Source organism: Lampetra fluviatilis, chromosome 2, assembly GCF_964198595.1.
Source record: "Lampetra fluviatilis chromosome 2, kcLamFluv1.1, whole genome shotgun sequence".
Taxonomy (NCBI): Eukaryota; Metazoa; Chordata; class Hyperoartia; order Petromyzontiformes; family Petromyzontidae; genus Lampetra; species Lampetra fluviatilis.
The window spans coordinates 14254317-14270786 of NC_136276.1; the positions used below are offsets into that span (position 1 = coordinate 14254317).

The following is a 16470-nucleotide window of genomic DNA, read 5'->3' on the forward strand; positions in this document are numbered from 1 at the left end:
ATGAGCCTAAATAATTAAGAGGGCTTCACAATGCAGTTCGAGCTAAGTTCTTCTGAAATACTGTACACTACGTCCAAGAGCAGATGTCTCCCTGCTAAATTGGCCACACATTTGAATGGTGGCGCGGTAACAATTCCCAGACCTCGTTAACCCGAACGTACGCGGACACATGGCCACCGACTGCTGCAAGACCTTTTGTCAGCATCACCGCAAACATATACAAATAATTACGAGGCTCACAGCAACGTTATTATCGCAGCACGACGAGTGTTGCGCCATTGGCACAGCCGGCTACGGATGTCTTCACGTATTTGCCAAATGCTGTTTACTTCAAAGTAGGGCCACAAGATGAGTCCTGGACAAAGGCCCGGCTGATTCTGGTTCATGGCCACGGGCCACCGGAGTTCTTCACGAGCGAGCAGCTGTCACGTGTCATCGCTTAGCCACAAAGGCTGCCAGGGAACGGCCACGCCAGGGGCAACGCCACTGCCACAAACAAGCGGGGTCGGCATTAAAAACCGCTCACAGCGTGCGCGAGCAGTCGAGTGGCGGCAGTTGTGGATAAAATGCTTGCGAGAGGGACCAGCGCCTAAGCGGTTGGGACCAGGACGAGATATAAGGAGACCAAAAAAAAACCAGACCCACGTGCCTCGGGTTCTTTGTAAGGAAAATCAATAGCAGACACATTTCGTGGAAGGCTGCGCGTGTGGTTTTTGAGTGACTGCGTGATTGCACGCAGACAGCCTGGCTGTGATCCACATATAACAGACAAACAATTCCTGCTTGCCACCTTGCATGTGCTAATAAGCTGCCCTCTATACCGTGCATCGTCATAATCAGTCCCTTGATGCATACATCTGTAGAATGCACGTTCATGTGCAAGATTCTACACCTATAGAAAATAGTGTTTATTGACAAATGGGTCTCAATGAAACTCGCTATAGGACGATAACATTTGTTGATAGGATTTAGACATTTGCGGGATCCAAGTTAAACAACTTCAAACAGCAAGCACTCTGTGGCCTTTTAGTGTCACAATTTTAAGAGGATCAACAGATTAGCATTTATTCTTCACGGCAGTACTTAGTTTCCATTACATCTGACATCCTGGAATGGCCAATGAATGAAGAGTAGTCATCAATACATTCACCTCGTGCTGTCCTAAGCAGCAATGATCATGAACGCAACCGAACACTGAATTCAATTCAAAGTTTCCCCATGGAATTGTACAAATTATACATTGTTTTTTTTTTTGCAGCCCATTTCATCGAAGAGGTGATTGCTCTGACACGAGCGTACAGGAACAGCAAAATTACTGCAATATCAAGGGGGCGCCAAACATGAAGCCATTGTTTTATTCGTAACGAGAGGCATGTCTTGCAGGCTTGTGTCACCTCCCGGATCGTTAGGTGGTCTGAGACCGGATGCTCGAGTGGGCACGCCACACGCCTGCCACGCAAAGTGGCAGGAAACAAAATAAGAGAAGGAAAAGCAGCTGAGACTCCACCCAGCTGTCCCCGGGTCGAGGGGACATTTGGCCACACCTCTGACGAGCAGGTGAAACAATACCACGGCTGACGGACAAGGGAGACCAAACAACTTCGGGGTGAGGGGAGACAGCCAACGCCACCAAGGCTGTCAACCCGCAGACACGGCATGCTCGCAGGACACACCATGCTCATACACAATGCTCACAGGACACACCATGCTCACACAGGATGCTCAATACAGCATGCCCACAGCCCCCCCCACACACACAATTGATATTCGTCAACATTGCATTGTCAAAACTAATTTAAGCTTTTTCCTTATTTTCAGAGGATTACCTTTAATGTCATGCGTGTGTATGTATGTATGTATGTTGAACTTCTTTCGCACCTTACGTAGCCAACCATGCTGATGCAGTGAATCGATGAATATTAATAGTCAATTGGATTGAACGCAACAAGTTAATATCTGTATGCTGATGGCCACTAATCTGCAGCTAAGTAAGTGACAGTGTGTGATATATATTTTTGTTATATTTTAATGAATGATGTGTAAGCAGGCCCTGGACCTCACGTGTACAAAATAGTTCACCCTCACAAGGTATGAGCAGTGTGATTAATAACCCACACGTGTCAAAATAACTGCTTTATTTTCAAACATTCCCCCTTGCAATGCCCATCAGACACACCGTACAACGTTAATAACATTCTCTCTGCATTGAAGCTTGAACAACGAGTTACATAACAGTGTTTCAACATGGCTTACAGCCTCTCTGATTTACATTCTACAAGTTCCACTGATTGCAATATGTCACCCCCCTACTGCTCATGAAGGTGAGCCAGACACACACACACGCCAGATTTGAACACCGCATGCACCCTGCAAGTGTACCACCAGCATGGGATGATGACTACAGTGAGCCAACTCGCACGTGTGGCCAACAAGAGGTTGCTCTTACTGATCCCTGGGGAGTGTTGGCAGCACGAATGGTGCTTGGTTGGCGTGGCCCTCCGACACTGGTGGGGTAAAGTGTGGGCACTTCCATTCGTGGGCTATGGGACTGTGTGCTTCTGGTGACATATGTCAGCGAGAGACCTGGGCACCGTGGGATATCCCTGCAACTGTCACACAGACAATAAAATAAACCCTGTCATCCACATTTTTTGACTGCTTTTCCAACAGAATGGTAAGCGACATACATATGACACTTCTCATATTTGCAAGACAGCTGATAGCAAATATGTTGCCTTTTAAGGATTCTTGTTCTTTCGTATTTACACAGTTGTAATTCTAAACTATCCCAAAAGGTTAAGTATAACAAGCAATATACTGTATGGTAGATATCATATTAAAGGCACACAGCCATTACCAGGGCAAATCTGTAATTGCATCAAGCTATGTGCAACCACAGATCTTCGTGCATTTTTGACAATCAATTCAAAGACAATGTTCTCTGTCACAAGTGATTCATAATCACCTGAGGCAGGTGGTAGCACTGCCCTCTCAAACAACTTTACTTTGAAAAGGTATCGTTTTCTCTGCGTTACGGGTTCCATTGACACCCATGTTGAAGCCTGGCAAAAACTATTTTGAAAACATATGAATGCTTTGCTGGTCTCAAAAAATATATATATATACCGAGACGCCCTGTAAAGCTGCTGATGCTTAAGTACACATTTGTTCTCCGGTGCACATTTTTCTCAACTCACCTTTTTTGGCGACAGCTCTAAGGAGCAGGCGAGGAAACACTTGGACAGAACATAGTGGGGCTCGTGTGTGAACAATGAAAAATATAAAAGCACAGCGGATGACATGTTTTCAAACATTATACTGGTAGGAACCTCCTGGTTACACCAGCCCACAGGGGTTTATTGTGTCCGCCCGTCCGTCGTGCAGGGAGGGGCTGGGTGGGGAGGGTGGGGAGGGGCTGGGTGGGGAGGGTGGGGAGGGGCTGGGTGGGGAGGGTGGGGAGGGGCTGGGTGGGGAGGGTGGGGCTGGGTGGGGCTGGGTGGGGAGGGGCTGGTCACCCCGTGGTGCCCTTATAAAACTCAACGTTTAACCTACTCATGCCGGCTTGTGCCTGCCCTCACAGTCGGGCATATTTGCATTGACTCTGGCCATTGACCGAGCAACCCAACGTTCCTACCCGCTCCCTCCGCAGGAATGTGTTTTTAGAACTTTCGTGCCATGTCCATTGGTGTTTAAAACTTGCGCCAGCATCTGGAGAATGAGCTGGGGAGATGAAAATTAAAGATGGAGCGCTTCTCAATCCCCTCCCCCCACCCCCCATTGTGGGTTGAAGTGAGTAGCTCTGACTCCTGACACCAGGTTTCCTTCCCCAAATTATATCAATATTAGAAAAGCAAAGCTTCAGCACTATTTTCTTCAAATTTCCCAAATACAGGACCACAGAAGTGTTGGCCCTAGGATTCTTGGTTCTGACTATATTTCATGGCCCACACTATTTGTTGCCAATGACCTAGTGATCTGGAATGCATCCCATCCCATCTGCACAGACCTCAGAAGCTAAACAGGGTTGAGCCTTGATAGTGCTTGCTTGGGTGGATGACAACTGTGCATAACAGGTGTTAAAGGATGTGGCCCTATGCTGTGGGCCGCACAGGGATAAAATTCAGAAATATTATTGTACTGTATTTCTGTAGTACCACATTAGTGCTTCCCACGTTCACCAACCTGTACTAATCGGCATGGTGAAGTATGGTAAAAAATAAACCCATAACTTGCATGATATGAGGAGGCCCTCATCCAGCAGTGGATTGACAAAAAGATGTACATGCATATCAGTGCACTAATGCATCATTACTTGTTCACAGTTTCAATTACAATAAGTTAATTGGATCAATCTTAATTTTAGAACTTTCGTGACTGCAGGAATTATTATTTGGTTCTTTCGGTTAAGTCACGTCTAAAGATAAAATAATAAATTAAATTAAATAATAGAATACGACGTTTCGATTGCAACACAAGCAATCATCATCAGGTATAATGAAATAGCGACATAAAATCTAACCAGAAAACTATAGACAGACATATTAGCAGACAGATATCACCAAGATACATAGCGAGAGCAACACAGGTAACAGAGAGGGGTGATCGTCTCTGTGGGGTGGCCTTAAATAGACAGAGGGGGGGGCGGAGGCAGAGAGAGGGAGCGGGGTTAGAGAAAAAATGAGCATATCAATGAGTGGTCAACAGACGTGGTGCTGCAAGTACGATGACACGGCAAGCAAGCCTGAAAATCAGGAGAAGGACACACTAAAATTAAATAACCTAGTAAAATATCGAAATGTAATGTAATACAACACAGAGGGTCGGTCAACACACAATCAACCAGGCTATGCGTTAATTGTGTGTTGACCGACCCTCTGTGTTGTATTACATTACATTTCGATATTTTACTAGGTTATTTAATTTTAGTGTGTCCTTCTCCTGATTTGCAGGCTTGCTTGCCGTGTCATCGTACTTGCAGCACCACGTCTGTTGACCACTCATTGATATGCTCATTTTTTCTCTAACCCCCCTCCCTCTCTCTGCCTCCGCCCCCTCTCTGTCTATTTAAGGCCACCCCACAGAGACGATCACCCCTCTCTGTTACCTGTGTTGCTCTCGCTATGTATCTTGGTGATATCTGTCTGCTAATATGTCTGTCTATAGTTTTCTGTTTAACACGTAGGCTTTCGCGACCAATATTGTTCATAATCAACGATTTTTGGGTTTAGATCGCGTTATTTATAAATGTGTCGTAACCCTCCACCACCCGACACGGCCAATCAGTAAAAAAAGTGTCACGTTGACAAAAGACAAATAGTTCACTGCTTTAGCCCACCGGTGTGTTGAAGCGTGAAACCACAACATTTACAATTTGAGTACGCCGTTTCGCTGGTAATTGCATCCAGCATCATCGGGCAATTCGCCAGAATGGTGAGGCTCTGCTGTGTCTCCCGTTCTTATATAGAGCAGCAGCAGGGTGACGTCATCATTAACTCATTAACTCATCAGGTGCAAAGATTTGAGGGGGGGGGTTATTGTAATTATATACTTGATTAGTAATAAGGCTATTGTTACGATGCGAGTTGTAGATTAGTAATCATTTGGAATGTGTTCTATTGTGATTATGCTACATTAATAATCAGTTAGTGCTTGTTTCCCTTATAAGGAATTGTAATGCATCTTATTTAATAATACGCTTCCAGGCCGCACTAAGCCTGTAGCTGTCTGAGCGATTAAAGTTATTTCTGTTTCTCTCAATCTCAATGGATTCTCTAATTAGTCTTTGCCAGTAGTAACTAGTTTTACACAACACTTCAACGTTGTCAAAATCAATTGAGTGTCCCTGTTGACAAGCATGTTCTGCCACTGCCGACAGTTGTGTTTGCGATAGTTTAATATTTCTCTGGTGTTCTTTTAGTCTTACACTAACGTTACGCCCTGTCTGTCCAATATAGCATCTGCCACATACACAATTAATCCGATATACACCTTCTGTTGATAATTTAGGTAATTCGTCTTTAGTGCACGTTACTAATTGTTGAATTTTGTGTACTGTACCAAATCTTACTGTAATGTTTTGCTTTTGCAAAACACGGGCTAATTTGTCAGTTACTCCTGAGATAAATGGTATTTTTATTGTTTTAATAATCTGATCGCTTTCAGCAGTGTTGCTTTGCGATCGTGATTTGGCATTTAGTGCTCTGTTAATTTGAGCATTATTGTAGCCATTCTGTCTTAGTGCTTCTTTAACATGTTTAATCTCTCTCACTAGACTTTCATCATCTGACACTGTTTTAGCCCGATGTATGAGCGTCTTGATTAGAGAGGATTTCTGAGCTGGGTGATGATGCGATTTCGCATTCAGATAGGCATCAGTGTGCGTTTGCTTTCTGTAAACGCTGTGTGTTATTTTACCATTTAGGCCATGCCCAAGTAAAATATCCAGGAACGGGAGTGTGTTATTCACCTCCATTTCCATGGTGAACTGAATGGCCGGGTTTTGTGCATTGAGATGATTTAGAAAATCGTTAAGTGTATCTTTACCATGTGGCCAGACAACCAAAGTGTCATCCACATATCTAAACCAAAAGGATGGTTTTAATGTGCTCGAGGCAAGTGCTCTGGTTTCAAAGTTTTCCATGTACAAATTTGCTATAGCAGGAGATAAAGGAGAGCCCATTGCTGCTCCCTCCCTTTGTTTAAAGAATTCACCTCTCCATAAGAAGTAAGTGTTATTTAAACAATGGTCAGCGAGTTTCGGAATATCTTTTGGTAAATCTGTATTCTTTACCAGTGTATCAAGTAATTTAAGCGACTCGCTCACTGGAACCTTAGTGAATAGCGAAATCACATCAAAACTCACCAAAATATCATTAGGGTTAAGCTTAATATCTTTGATCATATTCACAAGATGTTCTGAATTTCTTATGAATGATGATGTCCTACCGATGTAGGGCTGTATTTGTTTAGTTACATATTTTGCTAATTTATATGTGGCAGAGCCAATTGTACTGACTATGGGTCGTAAAGGGATGCCGATTTTATGGATCTTTGGTAGCCCATACAGTCTAGGTGGTTTTGAAGCCCTTGGCTTAATTAGGAATTGCTCATTTTTTGGGATTAATGAATTTGCAATGATTGCAGTAGTCTTACGTTCCAGAGTATTAGTTGGATCTCGTTTAATTTTAATGTAGGTACTTTCCTCTAATAAATCTTTAATTTTATTATCATAATCGGCTCGTGACATCACTACAGTAGTGCGGCCCTTATCCGCTGCTAGGATTTGAATATCTTTATTTAGACGAAGCTCTCTTAAGGCTTTTGCCTCGTTCGAGCTAATATTTACTTTCGGTATTTTACTATTCTCAATTATTTTGGCAACCTCGTGTCTAGTCATCTCTGCCTCATTATGTGGAAGAAGTCTTACTGCTGATTCTACCTCAGCAATTATCTCATCCACTGGAATTGTGCGTGGGGTAACGGCAAAGTTAAGGCCTTTAGAAAGGACAGAAATCATGTCAGTGGTTAAATTAGTGTTAGTCAAGTTCATTACGGTTTTGTTTTTAAATTGTTCGTTTTTAATAGGGATTTGTTTATTGTAAAGTCTAGAAAATTTGTTAATTTGGTTAGCATTTGTTAGATTAAACACATTATCAGCCGATTGTTGTGTTATAGTATCGATTATATTCCAATCATGCATGGACACACTATTGCTTATATTTAAATGTAAATGCTTTAGCGATTCAGAAATGCTGGATAATTCACTCCTGTTGTGTTGTATTCTCTCTATTAATTATAAGGGAAACAAGCACTAACTGATTATTAATGTAGCATAATCACAATAGAACACATTCCAAATGATTACTAATCTACAACTCGCATCGTAACAATAGCCTTATTACTAATCAAGTATATAATTACAATAACCCCCCCCCTCAAATCTTTGCACCTGATGAGTTAATGAGTTAATGATGACGTCACCCTGCTGCTGCTCTATATAAGAACGGGAGACACAGCAGAGCCTCACCATTCTGGCGAATTGCCCGATGATGCTGGATGCAATTACCAGCGAAACGTCGTACTCAAATTGTAAATGTTGTGGTTTCACGCTTCAACACACCGGTGGGCTAAAGCAGTGAACTATTTGTCTTTTGTCAACGTGACACTTTTTTTTACTGATTGGCCGTGTCGGGTGGTGGAGGGTTACGACACATTTATAAATAACGCGATCTAAACCCAAAAATCGTTGATTATAGTTTTCTGGTTAGATTTTATGTCGCTATTTCATTATACCTGATGATGATTGCTTGTGTTGCAATCGAAACGTCGTATTCTATTATTTAATTTAATTTATTATTTTATCTTTAGACGTGACTTAACCGAAAGAACCAAATAATAATTCCTGCAGTCACGAAAGTTCTAAAATTAAGATTGAACCACTTCTACGGGGAAGTTTTAAGCTTATCTTTTTTCTCTCTCTCTCTCTGGCGACTTGTTTTCTCTGCCTGTGTCCTCTTTAGAATGTTCACACTTAAATTCTAACTTAGCAATCTTTGAAATACGTAATCAACCAGGCTATGCGTTAATTGTGTGTTGACCGACCCTCTGTGTTGTATTACATTACATTTCGATATTTTACTAGGTTATTTAATTTTAGTGTGTCCTTCTCCTGATTTTCAGGCTTGCTTGCCGTGTCATCGTATTTGCAGCACCACGTCTGTTGACCACTCATTGATATGCTAATTTCTTCTCTAACCCCCCTCCCTCTCTCTGCCTCCGCCCCCTCTGTCTATTTAAGGCCACCCCACAGAGACGATCACCCCTCTCTGTTACCTGTGTTGCTCTCGCTATGTATCTTGGTAATATCTGTCTGCTAATATGTATGTCTATAGTTTTCTGGTTAGATTTTATGTCGCTATTTCATTATACCTGATGATGATTGCTTGTGTTGCAATCGAAACGTCGTATTCTGTTATTTAATTTAATTTATTATTTTATCTTTAGACGTGACTTAACCGAAAGAACCAAATAATAAGTTAATTGGAATAAACAAAACCATGCAACTGTAGGAAACACAACAGCCACATTCCAGCAATGAGCAAATGGCCCCTCGATATGCATTTAACATCATCGCGGGGTTTGTTGGTGTTATTGGGTCCAGGTGTTGGTTGTTATGTGGCAATGCTGAACTGTGTGGCGTGCAAGGCTGAGGAATGTGTTATTGGTCAAAACACATATTAGGGTATTTTTTGTGTCAGTCAAAACAAGGAAATAAATGTAATACTAATCCCAAAATATAAAAACGTTAAACTTGTTTTGTTTCCTCAATAAAAATGTTGCAATATTTGACAATGTTATAAACTTTATTATGAAACAACTGAGATTAAAGGTTTAAACATAGAGTCAATATCTCATATTAGCTGAAAAAATATTTAATGGTCCAACTGCAGGTGGCCAGTTCAGAATACGGACGTAGATTTGAATTTGGACAACCCTTCATGAATAAACCACGTGCTCAAGTATCGTGAGTTGATGGTCTCAGCCTCGTCACCAATTACTGCATTAACAAAAAATCGCATCATGTTTGGTTTCACACTCAATATGGCAACATTCCAGCCGTGAGACCTAAAACGCTGTCTTGGTTTGACTGGCAAGTGCCAAACATGTATCTTTCGGTAAAGTCACGTAGATGAAAAAAAGAAGAATAAAATGAAAATAACTAAAACATTTTTTTTTCATCTACGTGACTTTACCGACAGAACCAAAGAGTATGGATCATTGCAGTCACGAAAACTTCAAATCTAGAATTAAACATGCGTCTGTTCAGCGTGGCAGGTGGGAGAGTGTTGACTCCTGGTTTGTGCACCGTATAAGAAGTCATTTAAAGTGACGGGAGAAGCAGCTCTGTGATTCTCATTCACTCTTCTCCAACACAAGGGCATGGTGGACAGCTCTTCACGAGCTCTGAATGAATTCTTCTTCTTATCATCGTACGATGTCAATAGCACCATCAGGATAACGTTTTAGAAAAAGGCAATGACAATTTTTTTTTAAATTAGAATAAAAAATTAAGAGAAACGATTAATTTGGAAGCATTATTAAGGTTTTGTTGTTTGGTTTAGAGTCCGTTTTACTCTCTTTTCCTTTGTTATGACCAACAAAAATATGATACAAGCAGCCGTCTTCAGGTGAAGATGGCTGCTTGCGTTGTAGCCGAAACGTCGTGAGAATTATTTTATTTTATTATGTTTTATTTTTATTATTTTATTACTTCCCTTCTACGTGACTTTACCGAAAGAACCAAGAAGATGAATCCCTGCAGTCACGAAAGCTTTAAATCGAAAAATATGATAATTTATAGTTTGACCAATACCACATTTCTCAGTCGTTTTCTAATATATACTACGTTTCAAGCAGACATATTAAAACGTGTTTTTTCCCATATAATGCAGCACAGATCAAGCGTGAGATTCCTTCAGCACTGAATCATCACGAGAAGCTTTCTTCTCAAAGCGCCCAGTGTCACATACCGAAATGCGCATCTCACAATTACATCTGCTGTTATGCAGCACTCGCTTCCGCGACACGGGCGTGGTGTGGGCCGATCGCCAAGCTGCTCTGGCTCCAAGCAAGCATCTCAAACACGCTCACCGCCAGCAGGCAAGCTTGGCTGGTGGCGGCAGTAGCCTCACAGGTAAGTAATTATTATGCACAGACAGCGTCCACATTGAAGCTGGTGAGCACACCCGGGCGACGCCGGGCAAGATGCCAGGTCACTTGATCTTCACGCAAAAGCAATTTATGGTTCTAAACAAGCAGCAGCAATGTGTGCATGCGTGTGAGCGCGTGAATGTGTGCGTGCGCGCGTATGTGTGTGCCCCCTCTAGCACATGAAGTGAGGAATTATTTAAAAAGTTAAATGTTTCAAATAAAGGTCAAACCAACCCCAATGCAGGCTTATTTTGAAATCCCAGCTTTAGCCATGATTACATATTAATCATATGAAGGTATTAATATCTCAGGAATTATATATTTTTTAATTGTGTTGCGTTTGACACTGCTTACATTTGATATTCCGTTCACAACGGCGTTTGTTTTGACCACCCTTGTGTGTCATTACAAAGATGTGTTTCATTAGGTATAGCTGAAGCCACACACATCTCTGGATGTGCCTGCAGATGTGTGGGAGGAATTATTTTAAATGAAGTCCACATGTATGTGCGTGACTGAATGAGTGAATGTATGGGAGATCGCTAACAGCACTTGCCCCAAGGTCTGTTTAGGTTGTACGAGGGATCTTTGTCTTTGTATGGGAGCAGGCCGCAGCAGAATGAGTTTTCCCTCTGAACAATGCATGTGCTCATTGCACAATTTCAGGATGGAACATTTACCCAATTTTTGCTCAGGCGTCTGAGTAAAATCCACAGGCGAAATATGCGTATGGTGAATTGATGTAAATAAATTGTTCCATGTAAGCACATGAAGGGATCACATGAACTCATTACATAAAACAAAAGTCGTGCATATATCCCGAGCCTTAAGAGTCAAAATAAATTGATCAATAGATGCATAATTACAACGCTACTGACAGTTCACTTACAAAGTTCATACAATCCAAATTAATGTTATTTGAAGAGTGCCGAGCCCAGATCCACACTGGAGAACTCAGCACCTTTGATGAGCATGGTTGATTATGTACGGTGCGAAAGAAGTTCAACATACATACACAAAGAACCGACACCATTAACACCATTAACAAATCAATAAGACGAGTGACCCTAGAAAGAAGGTATGGTCATCAGTGGCTGGACATCACGGCAAGGCTCCATCATGATGGCATTACACCAGCATTAACCTGCTTGAGCATCTACGGGGCCAGCCTGAATTAAGTCAGCATTTTTATTTTCGCCAGCCTTAGGCTGGTCAACGATGGCCTGTGAAATTTTAGACAAGTCTTACTTGGGCTGTTGATTTCATGCGGTCTTTCGCATAGTCTTGTCAACTCGAGCGGTAAGAAATTGTAGCTGTTAAACATTGGTGTGAAGAGCATGCAATGTACCCTCCCTCGCTACCCCAATATTACTGGTCAGCCAATCAGGAGACTCAACAACTATTATTATATACAGTACATGTGCACTGCAGTCTTTAATGACGTTATTAAAATGTATTTATTGTACGTCTTCATTCACGATAGTTGGTTTCTTTTCATCTTAGTCATTCTTGCGTTGGTCTTTTGTGGGTGGTGATAGTCATATTGTCACTCTTTATGATTTTCGTCCACACGTAGCCATTATTTACTAACACATGAAAAAAATTGTTGTTTACGAATATTTTAGTCACTAAATCGAACTAAATTAGCGCTGCGTAGGGCCACTTGTGGTGTCATCACAGAATGAATAGCAGCAGAAGTACACCACAATCAGTGAACTGCTCTTGAGGATGTGTTCCTGCCGACCAAATTCCGCATTCTAGCTCAGAGCACAAGAGTAAAGCACTCCAAGCCACATGTCATTATCATACTTCCTGCAACTATTACTTTGCCTTGCAAAGTAACTCAGGCGGGTAGACGCAAGAAACTCCAACAACAAGCTGTCAAACACACAAGCCTGTGAGAAATTCCTGCCAAGACTTGAAGGAGTAGCACCATTACACAAATAATAAAAAGCTAAAGATTCCATTTCACTTCCTGTGCTTTGACTAAATACATCCCTGTGTATGTCGAAACTCTTGGACCAAACTATTTTACTGGCTAAAAGCAATTTGGCCATGTCACAGGCAAAACGAGCAATGTGTATCTGAAATGTTGCTACTCAGAGGGCTGTAATACCCGTTCTACCATAGCGCAGCATTTCAAAACAATGTTTTTGAAAATAAATAAACTATATTTGTATAGTAACTGCTTAGCACGTTTAATACTGTAGTGTCAGGTAATGCACAGTGGCGGTACAAAATGTTTTGGGCAGAGGCCACCTTGGGGGATTGTTGGCAGCCCCAGCGTGCTGGCATTTTCTAGATTTCCACGAGAAGATGCCAAAAAGACGGAGCCAAATATGGGTGCCTTGTCATCTTGCGATGAAATCGATACTAATCAGCGCTCTCTGCACGCGTGTTCGTTCACATGGCCTCTTGCTAGAGAGTATTTATTGTTTTGCAAAGTCTATTAACCACACGTAACGTTAAAATGTAATGGATCTTACCGTGAAGTCTAACAGTAATTTAGGTAGGGTCACTTGGAGCTTATTTGTAAAGACTGCAGCCAACTACAATCTCTTTCACCAGCTTAACTGATACATGTCGCGCTCAAAGACAACACCAAGCTGTGAAGGAAATCTGTTAATAATGACCATAGTACATATTATCTATTGGCTTTGGGTTAACCTATCTTGAGATCAATTTCCTTAATAACTGGGCCAATGTGAGTCACCCACCTAATCGTATGACTCCACCCGCTAGCGGGGTAACCATACACGAAGGGTACTGTACATACTTTCTGTAGTATTGGTGGGCTGTATATGCTCGGGAGAGCACTATGGATGATTTCTGTTTTCATGTTGGCAGTGGCATCACAGGGTCTTCAATGCACGCTTTACACCCGATGCTGAATTCTGATAACAACCCCTCTGATAATAACTTTACTTGGCAGAGGTACAATTGTACTCTTCCAACCCTTGAAATATGCCATCTCAGGGGCAAATGTGTTAAACACAAATATCTCAAGAGTGATACTCCCATCCCACACACACACACTACGAGCATCTCATACACATACAACCTCGTAGCAATAATAAAATACATTAATATTGTTCAAAGTATTCTGTATTGTTAACTTGATGAAATTGACTTTTCCTGTGCATTCGTTTTCAAGCGTATGATGCAGTGGATAGATGGAGATGATAATGATGATGCATGTTTATGACGCATTGCACACCTTTATGGCCCCCACATTTCACAAAAAAAACGTGTTAACTCCACCTCTTTTATTAATCAATGTACTAATGCCCAAGTTGACGCTGTTTCCGTGTGCCAAAAACGCGAATACAGTATGACTGAGCAATGAAGCGATACATTACGTGTCAATTAAAAAAATTGATTAAGGGGCCGTCCATAAATGACGTCACGCACCTAGGGGGGGGTCAGACATTTGTGACGATGTGTGACGAGGGGGGGGGGTTGAGAAATGTGACGTCACATCAAAATGCGCAACTTTAAATAAATATAGACAACACGTTCTACTGAATTAAATAGACTTGAAATAAATGTTTTCTCCTACAACATCAGAGTGCAGCGCCACATTAAATACGCACTACAATGACAATAGTTTAAAGCGATTCGAAGCGCGTGACGTCATTTATGGACGGCCCCTAATTTAATCGGAAGGTAGCGGGTCCCCCATGCAGTATTAATCGCGTGCACTTCTCTGGGCAGCGTCGGTGTAACCGTGCACGCTAACCCAGGGGGCTGGCTGCTCACCAGCACTGTAATTCAGCACAGTGATCACAAACAGCAAACTCGCACTAACATTTTCCCACACTCAAGGACGTACCGGGGAAAAAATACATAGAAATGGTCTTGCATACGAAATGTATGGGTGACTGTGAACACCGCAATACTTGACATACCACTAACGGTGGCCAGATGTGCCAACCATTTACTTTTTACTATAGCACGAACCTCACCCACTTCTTTTCCACAAGGGTCACCGATGACACCACGAAGACCACATAATAGACACACACTCCAGTCACCTACTAATTAGACCCTTCAAGTGGCAGACGCGATGTCATCTGTTTGCCAATGCCCACTTTAGCAATATGTGTACGTCATGAATAGCTTACAGTTGATACACGTAGAGAGAGATTCTGCTACGTGTAATGTTGTGCACTTGTGCATCCATCACAAAGGTTTCCTGTTTGTGTTTGAAGGTAAATGAGTGTGCGATGATACACCTGTGCAGGCTATATTGAGCCAAGTCGGTGCGTATCCAGTTTCGGAAGTGTGACGGTGAGCGCATGCCTGGCACACCTCTACACCCATAGGTATACATGCACCAACACAGGCACACCTGTACACGTGTACACACAGGTAGACCTGGACACCGATACCTACACCCGTACACCTATGCTACTTTTGTCACATACATTATTCAAAAATTACATATGTACAGGACGGTATGGGATATAGCGTATGTACATACAACCTACAGGGAAAAGTATCCCTCCAGTCGTGGAAATTCCACATTACTCTGGCCATTCATTATACACACAAGACGTACACTACAAGAAAGATACTATATACTAATAGGGGTTTTCCCCTTTTTTCTGGCAACAAAACTGACACCTTTTGCAAGGAATCATGCTTACATTAACCACAATACTTGCAGTCAAATGCAAACAAAAAACAATACTCTGATAATTTATGCATTGTCTTTGAAACTGATTGGTCCACACCAGAGACAGCTTTCTTTGGAGCCTAGTCTCATATGGTGTTCGACCAGATGACGCCAAAAGGCGCACAGTTCAAAGACAACGCACTACCAGAGAAGATACTATAGTTTAGACAGCACGGTTACAATAGTTGATTCAAATCAATAAGTTCTAGACTTCGGGCCACAGGAGGGGTTTGTGTGACTAAACCACCCCCGACCGCCTTTGTCTCCCCAGTGCTGACATGTATGTACAATTACTCATTGAAGGCTGAGTCCACCTCGGGGAGGCTGAGGACAAATTCAAGAACACTTAACGCGAATGTCATTCCAGGAATCGAACTCGGGTGGGGTCGAGTTCGTGGTGCATTGTGCTAATCACTGCACCACCGCTTAATTAGACGCGACTGACATTAAATATTGCACACTCGCACATAGACTAACACACTCAATCACACCCGCACTGACACTTTGACGCAAACAACAACAACCGCGGTTCGCCACAAAGTGACGTTACCACAGGCGCTTGTGCCAGGCTAGGTGCACTTTGAGGCCACGCGAAGTGTCGAAGGCTCCGCTGGCAGGAGGTCACGGAACAGACGTCAGGTGCCACGGGTTGACTGACTGAGATGCACACACACTGACGCTCAATAACACACACTCGCACTGACACACACTCCAGCCACACACACACTAACTAGACTGACACATAGACACAATGAATGAGACATTAACAGACTCAATGACACACACTCTCACATACTCCAGTCACACACACACTAACTAGACTGACACATCGACACAATGAATGAGACATTCACAGACTCACACACACTCACACTCACTCACTCGCACACTCATTTACACACACACTCATACTATATCACGCAATCACACACACACTAACGCACTCATTCACACACACAAACACTCATGCACAGTCTTATCACTCGATCACACACACTAACACACTCATTCAGATACGCGCAATCACACACACTCATGTACACACACATAATCTGCATCGCACTCACTGTCATACACAGGAT

At 42.3% G+C, this 16470-nt stretch overlaps 1 protein-coding gene across 1 annotated transcript in view; it reads right to left on the reverse strand.

Annotated features, from left to right (window-relative positions):
• Positions 1–16470, reverse strand: part of LOC144943234 (unconventional myosin-Ib-like) — an 80991-nt gene that overhangs the window by 64131 nt on the left and 390 nt on the right. The gene's annotated exons all lie outside the window — the stretch shown is intronic.